Raw genomic sequence first — 10,115 nt, 5'->3', positions numbered from 1 at the left:
CAACTTTTATTGTCACTTTGTATACACAGAGTGTATAAAAATTTTTTTAATTTCATTTAGACAGTAAACGAACATTTCCATTTCATAAAGTGCAGCAGGGACAAAATGTTAACAGTGTGGGAGAAAAAAACCATGATGCAAAAAATATGCATCCAGGGTGTACCCCGTCTCTCGCCTGTAGACAGCTGGAGATAAGCACCAGCACCCCTCACAGCCCCACTTGGGATAAAGCGTGGATGGATCGATAGTATCAGTGTGATGCAGAGTTTGTGTCTGCTGGACCTGCATCGAATGCTGCAAAGCCTCTTCCCAGAGGGCAGCAGGGAGAACAGTCCATGGTGGGGGTGTGAGGGGTCATTGATAATGTTACGGGCTCGGGACATGCAGCGCTGGGATGAAATGTCTTTTATGGAGGGAAGAGGAGCCCCGATGATCTTCTCTGCTGTTTCTCTCTGAGAAAGGAGAGAAGGGTAGTGCAAAAAAGAGCTGTGTGGTGACGGGTCCAGAAATCACAAAAAAGGAAAATAAAAAGCAGAGAGAAAGAGAGATCTCTTTGGAATCGGTTTGCAACCCCTTTCAAACTGAAAATCAGTAGATAAATCGTTTCAAGCTTTTACACACTTTTTTGTCAAAGAAATAATGCAGATGTGGTAGATGGGCAGCTTCAAAAAGTAAGGATGCTGCCACACGGGTTTACTATTTACTCAGCTGAGGGTGGTCTTTACAGCAGCCGGTGAACAGAGGGCTCCCTTGCTTTTTATAACCTACGGTGTGATGTCAGAGCTGCCTTGGCCCAAAATGATAGAATCAGTGCAAATGCAATATCATAATAGTCCTCATTTGCAAAAGACGGCAAAACAAATACCCGTTTCAAGACCTCAAGCCTAGTAATTTAATTCAAACAAAATATAAAGCATGTCAAACGAAAAGAGATTGCCTGGAAAATAACATGAAAGTAAATTAAAAGTAAATAAATACAAGGGGTTTCATGGTAGATAATTGTAGCATAATTTTAACCTTTCTCAATCCATTTTTAGCCATGTATCCATTTATAACATGAGCTTTCACAGTTGAAGTATGAGATAATAAAATATTAAGCCGCTACAGCAAATTATCAAACTTTTCTCTACGTAGACAGAGGATAATAAGCTGGAATCCCTGAGAAAAGTAATATAATCATCAGAACTTTTTTAGAATAGCGAGTATTGTTCCCCTAATACCTTTCAAAATAGTGCCTTAATGGTATAAAAGTAATTGTATCTGTATTTATGATTAAATCTGATAAATGGGTCTCCCTTCAACAGAACTGGGGAAATAAACTCACATTTCTATAAACCAACATCGAAAACAAAATAACTCAAATCTGCAGTGAAGCACCAACGCCAAAGCCTCTAGCTTCCCTTTTAGTCTCATCTTTATTCTCAAAGGCTGACCAGATTTCGTGATGTGGCTGCTTTATTGAGCCGGATCTGCTTTTCTTGCCCCCTCCTTGCCATTCAATCAGCATCTATGTGGTTGTGGCCAGTGGCTCCCAGCTTTGCTGTGTAATTTGGATTAGAGCTGAGCGGGAACATCTGTTTAACAAAGCTGCAGCTCCTTCCGTTCCTCAGGCCTCCTGGAGAAAAAAGAGGACCTCCAAACCCACCAGTCCAAACCCTGTCAAGACGGATCTAAGGTCTGAGATGAGTAACAGTTCTTTGAAGTGCAAGGTAAAAAAGTGCAGAGTTAGATCAGGGCTTATTGCTCAGCTGGCCATAATTTAAAAAATATGTTGATTTCACATGTGAAATTTCTAGGTTTTGAGTAGTATACTTTACATTTTTACTAAGCTATTTGATTTACTTTTATAAATAATTAGAGGCATGTATTATATTAGACATATAAGTAAACATGAACCTTAGTAGGAAAATTACTGACAGTTAGGTGTTCTCCTGCCCATGTTCTCATAGTACTATTGTATATTGTATCCAATATACTATATGCTATTGTAAAGCATAAATCACCGTAGGTTGAAGATTATTAACAGATTTGGCTAAATAAAAAATAACATTATGTGAACCAGGACAAAAATGTCATTAATGGAAAGAGTGAGAAATGTCTTATATCCTTATATTATTTTAACCAATTCTTTACATGCAAGAACTAATAAAAAAGAATGGCTTATTAGAATGTTTCTAATAAGCCATCTTTCTCTTTCTTCACTTTACAATTATTTTAATTCAGTTTATCTATATAGCGCCAATTCACAACACATGTCACCTCAAGGCACTCTACAGTTCACCAGATCATACAGACATTTTACAATTTATTTAAAAAGAAATGTGGTCTTGCTAGAATTTTACATTAAATTTAAAACCCTGAATTTTTGTCCTGTGCAATAATATAGTATAGTAGTCATTTATTTATTTTAATTTGACAAAAAAAATATATGTTTAAAACCTGCAAATATTTAGCTGAAAATATCTTGCAAAAATGTGTCAAATGTGTGAGTAAAGCCAAAGCAATCACATGGCAAAAAATATCCAGAAATAAGTTAAAATCTCTTAAATTAAGTGTATTTACTCCTTTTTCGAGCAGGTAAATAAGTTGAGTTTTCAATGGAATTAGATTCTTTCCTCGTAAAATAAGATAATTTGAAATTTTGCACTTAAAATAAGACAGTGCAATTGTTTTTTCTTATTTTAAATGTAAATTGTCTTGAAAAAAATACTTATTTAGATTTCCATTTTTTGCAGTGCAGTGCTACATAAAGTTGAGCAACTTCTGGTTGATAGAATTACACTCATTTGATTATGTGACACACCATTGTATTTGCTAGACATGAGTGTCTTAACAGCTAGCTATTTAGTGGCTTACTGTAATTAGGATAATTAAGAAGAGTTTTTAATTTACATTACAGTTAATAATAATTTACAATAAAAAAAAACATACTTTCAAGGATAAAAAAATTATACTAATGAGACAATATTGCTTAAGTGCAAAAGTATAAAAAAAAAAAAAAAAAAAAGCATTTTCAGGTTAAATTCAGTTCTGACAAATTATTGACTGAAATCAGCTGTCACCTCTTCATGGCATAGTTTACTGTTTCCGCATATAACTTTTTACTTCAACTTAAAAGCAATGGGATGCAGAGACATTTTGCAAGAAGGATAATCCAACAATGAGTTGTTTCTGTTGTGTGTATAAAAAGCACTGCTCTTAGTAATCCACTAGAATCACATTTCCAGTTACCTAAGCAACCAAGAGACTTGCCTGTGAAACTAGTTTAGCCTCATTTACTAACTTAGTTAGTGTAGTCAGTAACCCCTCTATATCAGCATGCAGCATGAGTGTCCACGGTAACCAGCTGCTGTGCTACTGCCCGGTGGATAGATGGCCCTCATCACTAGGATGAGGAATGCATTGGATATTAAATTAAATACATGCCACAGGATCGGATCTTACAGGAGGCTTGGTAGCAGACCCATTGGTACAGCTTTTGCTGTGAGGGATTTTATCTGCAGCTCCTCTTGCAGGTCCACCTGGATCCAAGAATGTTGCTATGAAGCCAGACTTAAACAAAAACACACCAGTCCCTTACTAACATGTGTACGCCTGTGTCAGTACCTGCAGCTGTAAGAAATCCCCTCTGTTGTCTGTTGCATGAAGAATTGAAAGTAAAGAACTGTGGTGTAGCTGTTTCTTTTATATATTTCGCTAAAAGCGGTTTTAGGTAATTAAAGGAAATGATTGCTGCACTTATAACACAGTGAGCCATTTTTTCCAACTAGGATAGGGGAAGAGAAAAAATGCGGCTCATTTATATATTCCCAAGGTTGACGACAAAATCAACACAGATGGCAGGCATTGAGGCCTCAGGATAAAAACTTGTTTTGATATTGGTAAAGGTGTTTTTTTCTGGGTTTTTTTGCAATTATTTGGAGTGAAACATATTATCTATTCATTAAAGAGGAAACAAATGTTTAATGAGAGAATTGAAGTTGACAGTTTGGCTGCCTTTTTTCTTTTATATCTGGTAACCTCTGGCAGTTCTCCTGTGTATCCGCTGTATGCTATCTGAAATCTGATAAAGAGGAAACAGCTGTTTCCAGGGCTTGTGTAGATTTTGAAAGCACTGCCTTCTCCACTGGCATCAGAAATAATCTCTCCACAATAACCCTTTTTTCTTATTTATACTCCAGAGAAGAAAATAGCATAATCTAGTAAAGATGGATGGACGTTCTCCACTTAATTATGAAAGAACTCAAGAATTTGGTTTTCCACTGTTGTTTGTGCTCTTCTTTGTTTCTCAGTGCATTGTCTCTCCTATTTTCACTGTTTTATGTCTGAAGAATATTTTTTCTGTCTTTATGAACTGCAGAGAATATAATGATTTAAAACTCTAACAGACAGTATATCCTCCTGAAAAGGATTTAGAAATTGTTCTGGATTCTTGTATCAGCAAGTGAGGGGGAAAAAAATGTTAAACAGTTTTTCATCTTTTCTTGTGGATAGCGTCTCTTGTTAGGGAAAACGGACAGATCCTGATTGATGGGGTGCAACTGTAACCATAACACTGGATATTTGCAGCTCTTGTTAACGTTTGAATGTTGAATGGGACACTGGAGCCTAGCCAAATAACCAGGATGTTTTCTTGGGGGAGTTTTTCCTTTGAGTTCTTGATTTTGCCAATGGATGAACTCATGCTCTGTGTTAATGAGAAAAGACAGATACTGAATAATGGGCTCATGGACATCTGGCAGTTTCTGTTTGGGTACATTGCTCCGTTTTGGGAATCCATTTCACTTAATATGAATATCTCCAAATATGAATCCACTTGGGATGTCTAATTCCAGCCCCAAGTATCTGATTGAAGGCCTAAATGATCAATATCCAGGAATTTTACCTATTTTTGTTAAATCTAGGTTTTCTCCGAGAACATAAAACCCTTATCTCATCTTATCTGCCTTGCCATTATTGACATGGGAAGTTATGCCACCTTATTAATATCTTATTGCATCCATGTCTTCCTACACTTTTAATAAAGCAAACATAACCTGATTGCCGACTAAACAGGGCTGCAACAAGTTACTTTGAAATCTCAGCAACTACGATACCTAATCTATGCAACGTTATGCAAATGCTCTGTCCACACTCACGAATAGTCAGTCATCTCAAGGTTTTGGATGTATCGTAATTTAGATATTGTTATTCTGTAGTCAGTTTTTCTTTTAGTTCTTCACTGTTTAGATTCTTATTGGTCATTGTGGTCCTTTCTAATCTGAGTTATTTCTGTTTTCTTTGTTACTGTTTCTGAGTTCCCCAGTATTTTGTTGGCTTTTGTGTCTCTGTTTTCTGTGGAGTTTCTGTGTTTAATAACCATTCTGCCACTCATTCAGTTTTAATGCTCTTTGTCTCTGTTTCTCGTCCAGTGGGTCCCATTCTGCTAATCAGTCTCATCTGTCGCTAGTTGCATTGATCACCTCTCCTCTGTGTTTAAAATTCTCCACTTCTTAAGTGCATGTGTTTTCATTTTGCACCTCTGACTTTGTTTATATATAGTTCCATTTTAGATATTAAATATCTGTCATATGTGGACGCACTGCATATACTGCATATATCAATGCACCTTTTTCTTCCTTTGGCACATTCTTCTCGTTTGACTATTTGAACTGATGTAAAGAGCAAATTTCTCAACTGTGAGATCAATAAAATCAATCAGTCTGTATTTTTTCCACCTCTGAATCCCCTTTGCCTCCATTTAGATACAGGTACTCTGCACACAGACCACTGTGCAAAGATGCTTAGTAATGAAACTCAAAAGCAAAACAATAAAGGATGTCAAAAACTACTCAGTAGGCCAGAACTCACCATTTCAATGTCACGTTTCTGTGCTCAGACAGCTTTCATTGAGAATAAGGTCTACAGAGAGAGAAGGTGACACACTGGTCGGCGAACATTTAATAGAAGTACACTGAACTTTAGCTTAGCTTACGACTACAGCAGCCGCCTTTACTTAAAAAAAGTTGTAACCAGATGTGAATTGAGGGAAGAGTTCTAACTTCTCACTGACCTGCATAAAACCTGTTAGGATGTAATGTGTGTTGCTCTCAGGACTCATAATGTAGTTAATTTGTTAGCAGTAGAAGATTCAGTCATCCAAGACATGGTAAATCCAGAAAAAATGTAAAAATCAAAAGCAGTTAGACTACAAACCTTTGTGGTGTGCTTTCTTCCCCAGAAGGGCTATCTCAAATAAAGGTTAACGGGGGGACAAGTTCAAGTCTCAATGTGTTTGTGGTGTGCAATTCTCCATATCTGATTAAACATGCTGATTGGATTCTAACAATATAAAGCAACAGTGCATTCTTAGTGCAGTTGATAATCTGGCTCATTGGGAGATTTTTTATCCACATTATAGTATCTGATGATACTAAAATTGCTTATCTTTTGTTCAGATCATATTACCAGGCCAGGGATCCAGTGGTAAAGTGTTAAAAGGGAAAAGGGGATAAAAGGGAAAGTATGGATTTATGAACCTACTTACTGTAAGATCATGCTGAAGCTGAAGGCTAAGGGGGTTTTAATTCGGAAATGTGTAGGATGCTCTCAACGTCTGAGCTATAGCCCTAGAGATGATGCAGCAAATTAAAGCATCACCTGTACCTGTATAAAAAGGTCAGAAATCAGCAGACATTTTTTTTTTTACAATCTGGTTCACCTCTCCAGATTTATGTACAATTCTGTACGTTTGAAACAAAATCCTCCTTTTGTTTAAAGGGATAGTTCGGGATTTTTGACATGAATCTGTATGGCATCCCCATCACCAGTGTCATGCAATCACACTGACTTACCCCTGGCAGCATCCTGTGAGCAGAGTTCTCGTCCAGCTTTGGTCAAGCCGAAAGTAGTCCGACAGGTTTGCTAGACCCAGCGAAATAAAACGTTTCTCTTCCCAAAGCATTATGTGTTCAAAAGAGTGATATTTTTGCATCCCAAAAACATTGTAGTGGAAAAAGTCACACGTCATTATCACTTGGTCCTATTTTCTCTCTGTTCGTATCAGTGCGCGCGACACCATGACCTGACAGCTAGGGCCTACTAACCTGACAACAGCCAGATGCATGTCTCGTTCCGCCTAGCTCCTAGCTGGGCAGAACGAGACATGCATCTGGCTGTTGTCAGGCCCTAGCTGTCAGGTCATGGTGTCGCGCGCACTGAGGATGCCATACAGATTCATGTCAAAAATCCCGAACTATCCCTTTAACAAGCCTGAATCAACTGAGTCCTCTCTGGGGTGTCAATGCAAGACAGTGGGAATCTAAGGAAAAATACTAAATATTTTACCTTGGATGCAAGAAGGTAAGGATTGGCTTGAAACTGATGGAGCATCAGGCTTAAACTCTTCACAGAGACATGGCTCAGCAGAGGAGAGCTAGCTCATCAGGGCAAGACCCAGCTTCATGGAGCTGCAGCTTAAGAATAAGGGACATTCTCTGAGGATCACCGTGATTATATTTTGTTAAACACACAAGCAGGACCCCAATTTCAGCTTTCAAAACATGCAGGAACTTCTTCCTTGATAAGAACTGAAAAAAGCTATTTGACTGAATACCAGAATATTATCATTAATATGAACTGAAGTCCATTTGTTTTATTTTTGAGACTTTATTTTTTTTGGATCCTTAAGTGAGGTGAACAACGCGCAACTGCATTATTTATCATCTTTGCAGGTAACTAGACCTTTAGTGTAAACTAGATTCCAGACAGCGTAAATAAAAATGTTTTATATGGCAGCTCTTGCTCCATGTTCCAGGTGTGAGCATTTGGAAGTAAAAAAGGAATGATAACCCTTCACTCACGAAGCAGTAACTCATCTGAGTCAATACATTCTTGTAATTTCTGCCGTTTATTACATTGTGGGAGGCTTCTTTTTTTTTCTTTTTTTCTTACTGTCAGCATGATGAGTTGCCTGTCCTTAATCAAGCTGCTGGTTTTGAATATAACCTGGTGTCATTCACAGTTCACATCCTCTTACGTTTATACACACACTGGTTTAACATTTTGCTCTTTACAATATTCTCTCATTAGATAGTTGTGTCCTTTGACATGGGGTTATGCTAATAACATCTCTAGAACTGCAGGATTATACTCCACTCCTTAGGAAACTTGATGTTCTTCTAACAAGGAGCTCAAGTGGTTTTTGTTCAGTCTTTTCCACAGCAATCAAGCAACAGAGCCTTGGAAGCACTTGTATCAAAACAAAATGCCATATACTTTTTCCTCCTCAGTATAATTGATTTCACTGACTGAATGGCCTAGTTACATTTAACCACTGACATTTCTTCTAATCAGACTGGGCTATTATATGCATACTGATGAGGTTATTCTGGCTCAAGACAAGGCTAAAAGTCCATTTCAGTGTAATCGTATCTGCAACTTCCTTGATGTATCCCCCTGCTAAATCTTTAGTAGGCCACGTTAAAAATGACTCATGAATGATTAATAAAACTCAAATATGAATTCTTGCAATTTGTTCTTAACTAGTTACATTTTGTAGCTGATGGACAGGATAGTTAACTGTTTTTGTTCTCTGAGCCGAGAGCTGATTCCCGTTTTCTTTTTGTCATCAATTGCCCGCACCTGCCCCTGTTAATCAGTTACTTGCCTTAATTGTATATTTTGAACTGCAACTCTCGTTTTACTCACTTACTAATCCCTGTATTTATAACTATGTGAAATGGAAAAAACAAATGCTAAAGGAAAATTTAAGATCATATTTTTAAGAAATGAAAGCTTTTCTATCAGTAGTTTAGTGTATGTTTTTCTTTTTAGCATTATTGAAGAGTTTATTAAGAGATAATAATCTTATTTACCAAATTTTTTTTATGATATTTTGTCTTAAGGGCTAGTGCTGAACACTCTTTTGAGTTAACAGCATGATTATATAGAGATGTGGCTTTTGGTTTGGTTAATGTTTGACAATTACAAATTGAAATTATAAATTACATTAGTTAACATATATTAGTTGTTGATTCAAACTGAGGATCACAACCAGTTTAAATATCTACATTTGCTGGTAAATTAAATTAATAAGTGTTAATTGATTGATTGATTGATTGATTGATTGATTGATTGATTGATTGATTGATTGATTGACTTTATTGATCTCAGAGTGGAGAAATTTACTTGTTACATCAGCTCAAATAGTCAAAGGAGAAGAAGAATGTCCCAAAGGAAGAAAAAGGTGCAACGGATACAGCAGATACAGTCAACCTATGACAGTTTTTTTTTTTGTTTATGGTACTGTAGGATTATTATACAGGGTTATTGCACAGGGTGTTTACATGGGTATTTATATAGATTGATATTTATATTTATATATATAGCTATTGCACTGGGTTTCAAATATAGAGAAACAGATTATTGCACAGGGTATCAAATAGTAATTGCAAATTATACATTGCACAAGTTATTGCTGTTGCAGTGTCACATTGTAGAGTCTGGTTGCAGCATGGATGAATGACCTACGGTGGTGGTCGTTTTTTTTTTACAAACAAAGTGTAAAAGTCTTTCACTAAAGGAGCTGCTCAGCTCCTCTACTGTCTGGTGCAGAGGGTGGAAGGTATTGTCCATGATGGATGTAAGCTTGGACCGCTCCCTCCTCTCAGCACCTACACCTACTTATTATCTTCATTAAAACTTCACTTTGTAAATATCCAAAACATTTAAGCGGGACTATAAAGTGAAAGGGATACATTGGGATTTGGTCAAACTATGTTGCATCTACAAGATTTTCTATGGGCGATCTAAGCTAATTATATTGGAAAAAACTATGAAAATGAGCAAAATGCAAAATATTTGCTAATACAGGGAATTTTTTTTTTAATCCACCCATGTTGTTAAATCTTTCAAAGGGATTTAACTGCATGGACCTTTATTCATTTTCTCTCATTACAATTATAAAATATAAAGGAATTTGCTTGAATTTTGCGTGACACAAAATATTGAATACTGTCAACAACAAAAGACAGACTATTACCTAACTTTTTTTTAGACATACACAAAAAAATGTGTGGATCACTCAGCCCACTTGAACAGAACAACCTTGATTCAGTTACAGCTGCATTCAGCCA

This window comes from Cyprinodon tularosa, unplaced genomic scaffold, assembly GCF_016077235.1.
Source record: "Cyprinodon tularosa strain WSP-4 unplaced genomic scaffold, ASM1607723v1 ctg259, whole genome shotgun sequence".
Taxonomy (NCBI): domain Eukaryota; kingdom Metazoa; phylum Chordata; class Actinopteri; order Cyprinodontiformes; family Cyprinodontidae; genus Cyprinodon; species Cyprinodon tularosa.
The sequence above is the reverse complement of the archived record's forward strand: the minus strand, read 5'-3'. Positions refer to the sequence as shown.